Source organism: Aedes albopictus, chromosome 3 (assembly GCF_035046485.1).
Source record: "Aedes albopictus strain Foshan chromosome 3, AalbF5, whole genome shotgun sequence".
NCBI lineage: Eukaryota > Metazoa > Arthropoda > Insecta > Diptera > Culicidae > Aedes > Aedes albopictus.
The window spans coordinates 22,172,634-22,179,276 of NC_085138.1; positions in this window are offsets into that span (position 1 = coordinate 22,172,634).

Here is a 6,643-nt window from a genome sequence, read left to right on the forward strand (position 1 = left end):
TTATTACTAGGAGCTATTTTGAAAATTTTCCACAAATTCGGCGTTGAATTCCTTCAAAACCGTGTTCTGGCTGATGCTACTTATTTGACAATAAAAATGTATCCAATTCATACGAATTTAAATCACTATATTTGAAAATAGACCATTCCAGAGTTGTACGTTTTGCATAAAATATATTTTTGTAATTGGTTTTCAATTTCCCGCCACTCTTATTTGAGTACTTGAGTCCAAACTTCTCGAGATTTGAATAACCCCCTTTAAAAACACTGATAAAACCGAGGATAAAACATCTTGTTGAAGATAACGAGTTTCGTAAATGTTCACAGTTCGTTCTGTTTTGCTCGTTTTTGTTCAAGAATATGTATAACACAAACATGATTTCAAAATGTAAAATGCAGTTTTTTTCTATTGCAGATAATCAATACATTTACAAAACAACTTAATGCAAATGAGAGCGATACTAATTTATATGCACAGTAGTGTATAAAAATGTGCTTTTAAGGGCATCCGCTAAGCAAAGTTTCAGCCTTTTATTATGCAAAAATTAAATTTCACTTAGGGGGGCGAAAACGTTTTTCTCAAGCTCCAAGGGGGCGAAACCTCTTAAAAGTTTGGGAAGCACTGGCGTAAACCATCATGGACTCCACTACCCATGATCGCATATCAGTCCCATATTTGCTGGGTTTCCTATTCATATGGGACAGTTATGCGATCATGGGCAGTCCACCCGGTTACGTGACTATTAGCGGAAATTTACACGATTGTAACGTAATTTTACATGATATCTCATGTAAATATGCACTAACTCTAGCATTCCCTTTATGTGCATGATTTCTCGCTGAATTTTACATGAATATTTTTTTCTGTGTAAAAGCCCGAGGCCATGCCCCCCCTGGCACCCCTTCAATCCAGCCCCGGTTGCCACTTTGAACTCTATGCCATATTGAATTTTAAGTCGCCTACTAACTACAAACATCTTCTCCATCCCGGGCCGAGTTCAAGTACTGACGATCAAAATGTGATATTGGTTTGTTTGAGATAAGAGGTAAAAGTACTGAAAATAATAGCAAAAATTTGTTCTTGAACCATTGAACCAATAGCAAAATATGATATTTGAAGATCAATCAAATGGCTCACTGCTATTGGCTTGATCTTACCAAGAGCTAAATGTGCTATGATGTTGATGTTCCAGGAGTAAAATTGAGATATTATTTTCAGTACTTTTACCTCTTATCTCAAACAAACAAATATCACTTTTTGTTCTCCATATCAAAATATGCTATTATTGAGCTTTTTTCCTCTGCTCGGGATACCAAACATACCCATTACATAGTTTTAAGGCTCAAAAAGTCCTGATAAGGCCGTCATCTTGAGTTGGATCTCGTCTGGGATTTAGAATCGCATTATTTGATTTTCTGGTCGACATTTTTCGACGCTCTGGACAACCTGTAACGTGGGTAGATCACCTTACAAAGGTGCGTTGCGTTACAAAGTTCGATGCACTTTTTATGATTATATATTTTTTTTTTTTTGTTTTCAAGTTACTGCTAATTAATATCTTTTTTGCAATTCGGCACTATAAATTCTATTTTATACTAGTCGTTTCAGTACCGAAACGGACTACTTTTCTGCACTATAGAAAACAATTGCATTATGATTCATAATGCAACCCATTCTGGTTATTATTTAGATTATTTCGGGCCCCACACTCGAAGGCTTTTCAAAGATTATGTTAACAGCAACAGAAAGCTCGCGAGCATGATCTCAAGGAAGGAATTTCTGATCTCATGTCGCAAAAATGGTATTACACCGGCACACATATCCAATTTGTTCCGGTGTACCTTCTCTCTACTAATATTGTTTCTGTCTGTCATCACTCAAATAAAAATAGATCCCCGATGAAGATCCAAATTGGGATCGAAACGTTGGAGCCAAGAAAATAAATTCGTAGGCCAATTATTAAGACTGCAAGCCAGAACAAATTATTCGAAATAATCTTCACAGTCGAAAATCGCAAGATATGTTGAACAACTACACATAACTGATAACTGACACTGAGGAAGATTACAAGTGATAGTCGAAATACGCGTATCTGTCACAGGATAAGCAACACAGGGCGAAATTAAAAGGTACGAAACTGATTACACATAATGTTTAACTTTTATGCAAGTGCAACGCAAACAAGGGCATGAAGAATACTTGGGGCCATTTATAAACCAAGTAGACTAATAGGGGGAGGGGGAGAGATGGGGTCTGGCCAAAGTCTTCGTTCCATACATTTTTTTTCAATTTTTGTATGAACGAAAGTATACGGGGAGGGATGGAGATCGGAAATGATCAAAATTTGGTGTACATGGTTTATGGACGGCCCCTTGCTGTGGTTGTTACAGGAATTTATGCTGAGGTTCATGCGGTAGACATCCTGATAGGATTCGCTTTATGAGTTGCTGCCAGGATTGTTCCTGAAATTTCTCCAAAGTTTCCTCCAGCCATTTCTAACAGGATTTTTTCCCAAAGATTCCTCCATATATTTTTCTTGAAATTTCTTCCAGAATTCCCTGTTTAGAAATTCGTGGACATTCTTGCTTCAACTCCTCCAGAACTTTCTCAAGAACTCCGGCAGGATTGTATCAAAAAATTTCCGTAATGATTTCTTCAAGAATTCCCGTATTCTAGATAAATCCGTGCATTCATCCAGGATTTTATCTGGAGATTTTTTTTTAATGATTGTTACAGAACTTCCTCTTGATCCTCCAGAAATTCTACTCCAGATATCCCACTAGGGATATATAATAATAAAAATCTATGGATCTATGGATTCCTACTAAAATTTCTCAAAGAAATCGTTTTGAAAATCTTGCATTGCATAACCTCAGAATTTCATTCTGAATTTCCTTCACAAACGGTTCAAGAGATTCCTGAAGAAATTTTTTTAAAGATTTTCTCAGAAAACCTTCCTTATTTCAGTTATTACTTCAGTTATTCTTCAATGCATTCCTTCAGAAATCCTACAGAGATTTATTTGAAAATTTCTCAGGATAGGCTTTTTAAAAGTTTGCTATGGATTTGTTCAATAAATAAGTTTAAAGATACCTCAAGAAGTTTCTTCAGGCTTGGGTTCGTTAAGAATTTTCTTCCAAGGTTTCTTTCGAAAAATGTCTTAGGAGATTCCTTTAAAAATTTCGTTTTGAAATTTACCGATGGAATATTTTGGAAAAGCTACCATGGGTTGCTTGAAAAACTCCTCTAAGAATTTATTCAGAAATCCTTGCGAAGATTATTCCAAGGATTCCCTTGGTAAACCTTCTATAGATTTTCTCAGTAATACCTCCTCCATAGATTCATTTGGGAAATTCTATTGGGATTCCTTCAGAAAACTCTCCAGGATTTTTTTTTAACGTCTACGGATTTCTTCAACGACTTTACAAAATACCTTCCAGATTACGTTAAGAAATGCTTCTAAGCCCTCCTTCACAATTCCTTTTGGAATTCTTATAGAAATTCTTCCAGTGATTCTTTTATAAAACCTCCCTTAGATTCCTTTAGGAATCCTTCTGAATTTCTTTTAGTATTTCTTAACAAAGATTGTTTGTGAAAATGCTACAGGGATTCCAAGATGAATTCCACTATAAATTCAGTAACAAAATTGTATGGGAACTGTTTAAGAAAATTGATCACTGCTAAAATTGCCACATGGGTTTCTTTCGAAAAACCTTCAGAAACTGGTTTGAGATTCCCTCCATAAAAAATCACCAGAGATTCTTTAAGAACATCCAGAATGGATTGTTCCAAAAAAAATCTGTCATTTTCTTTGGAAACTACTCTAGAGATTCTTTCAGAAATTTCATCAAAAACTTCTCTAGAAGCCCTTTCATGAACATCCTTCGAAAACACTGCGGATTTTTTCCTTCAATGTTCCCTTCATATTTCTTTTCAGGGATTCCTTTGAAAGTTTGAATATTTGAATCAGATCTGCCTTTAGCAATTCCAATGAATATTTTGGAAAACCTGAACTCCTTTCAAATTGTTCCATGGACTTCAGGACATCAGATTCATCCAGACTTAGAAGGAATCAAAATTATTCCAGGAAATTTTTGAAAAATTCCTTCAGAGATTGCTTCAGTTATTTTCAAAAGAATTTATTTAGAAATTTCTTCAATTACTATTTATAAAAAATACTTCAGTATACTTTACTTTAGACAGATTTTAGGAATCCCCTCGGAAATTTCCATAAGGGGTTCTATCAAATATTCTTTCAAAAGTTCTTTCGAAAATCCTTCCAGCAGTTTCTTCAGGGATTCCTTCAAAAACCCGACTAGCTATACCTTCTCGATCTCATGGAATTTATCCTGGGATTCCATTGGAAATTTCCAAAGGAATGTAACCAGAAAGTTCTTCAGGGATTCCCCTATACATATATTCTAACAAGTTTTTTTTTTTTCTAGTGATTTCAGCAGAAATTCATGCAGAGATTGCATTTCAAGAATTTCAAGAAATCTATGTATTTTCGCAAAACTTCCTCCAAGGATACCTGTCGGAATTTCTCCATTAATTTTTTTTGGAAGTTCATTCAGACATTTATCTAGAAATATTTCCTATAAACTTCTGGAGCAAGAGACTTTTCTTGGCATATTTATTGAAGTTTATCTATTTGTTACTCCAAAAAATCCGCCAAGAATTCCTTTGGGAAATAATAATAACTATTATTATTATTATCTTTATTGAGGAGATTTGCAGCCTTAGGCTGGCTCTTCTCTGATTTGGGAAATAAGCCAGCAATGTTATTAAAATACTTCTTTCAAAAATATTTCAGGAGATTCTTTTAAGAATTCCACCAGGGGTCTCCAAAGTAGTTTTTTCAGGTATATATTCTTTCTGTATTTTTGTTTTCCTGAAGACCCTTCTCTTTAATAAACGTGTTTTTATTAACGTGTCAAGCAAATGTTAAATTCTAATTATACACTAAAACCCTTTGTTAATACACCGGCCAGGATACTATTGCGTACGTTGTGTGAGGGTAAATTTGAAGGAATAAAACGATTGATGTGTTGGCCGTTCTCAGTCCTGCCATGGCGGGGGCAGAGTAAAAACTATTTTGAGTAGTGAACGTATTTTGGCCCTCCTTGAGAGTTTTATTAATTTTATCATATAATCTCTACAAAATCTTGGCAAATTTTTATTGGAAGTTATAATAATAATTTGCCTAGATCTCAATAATAATTTGCTTAGATTTTGTAGAGATTATATGATAAAATAAATAAAATTCCCGAGGTGGGCCAAAATACCTGCCCAGGCCAAAATACGTCCCCTACCCTATGGTTTAGCTGTGTGTGGTATGAGGTACAATGAATGTAGGCTCATTGTACGTACCTACTTTATTTTTTTATTTTTTATTCTTAACCACTTAACCTATTTTACAGCTCTTTTGTCCACTAGGGCACTAAGTGAGCGATTCCAGTTGGCGGCTGCACTTACACTTGTACAGCGCCTAAATGTATTCTATTATATTCTTATTCTGCTATATCGGAACTGGTTTGCCTTTGTGCTGCTTTCACTTTTCTATCCTGTCCTTGGTAGAATGATGAGCACGACGATGAAATGATGTGTGGCTGTTGTTCCTTTTCCAGTCCGATTGGGGGTCGTCCATTATGGGTTGCCTTTCGCCGATATCCAATTATCTGGGTCCGTTTGAGCTATGAGAGCTCAGAAGAGGTTCAAGTGCCAGCCGCTCTCGGGGGGAAGAGCAACTGACGAAGTGCCGGGGCTGGGATCGAACCCATGACCATCCGCTTATGAAGCGAACGTGTAGCCACTGCGCCACGGGCCCCGGCATTGTACGTACTTATGTGTTGCACAAACACTCTTCATTTAATTCTTCAGGTATTCCCCAAGAATTCCTTCAAATATTTTTCGACGGATTTTTTCAATATTTTTCCAGAGATTTTTATAGAAAATTGTCTGAAACTTAGCCAGAAATTTAGGATTTCTTTCTGAAACTTATCTAAGTATTTCTTCAGAAGTATGTCCAAAGACTCACTCATTACTCCAAGAATGTTTTCTTGATGCCCTCCATGGATTTATTTTAGAAGTTCTTTCATATATTCGTCAGAAATTTATCCAGTGATTCATTCAGAAATATCTCAGATATTTTTTAATGTATTTAATAAAAAGCACAAAAGGTCGAACAGAAAAGCACATCAGCATAAACAAATTCAAGCGTTGAATAAATTTAAAATGCCAATTGATACACTTCCAACAAGATTTTAAGTTTCTCCGCACAAATTAACTGTGCGTGCCTTCTGTACAATCATTTTCCATGTTCTTATCATCGCTGAAACAAGGAACCATCAAGCAACCGCATAATGTTTTCCCTTTTGCCATCACTTGTATGCAGAACAAGTGCAACCGACTGGTGGCGGTGGTGGTTGGCCAATCTCGGTCCACGTTGGAAAACAACGAACCCGGTGCGAAATTCCCAAGAAGTCCCTCAATGACCTGTTCGCTCCAACAGCAGACGACGACGACGACCGTGCCTTCGCCTTCATAATTGTGTTTTTCGCAATCACCTCACAACCATCCAAGGCAGGCACACTGCCTGCGCCTTGTTTCACTGGAAAGACAACCACCGCGCAATGCAATGGCC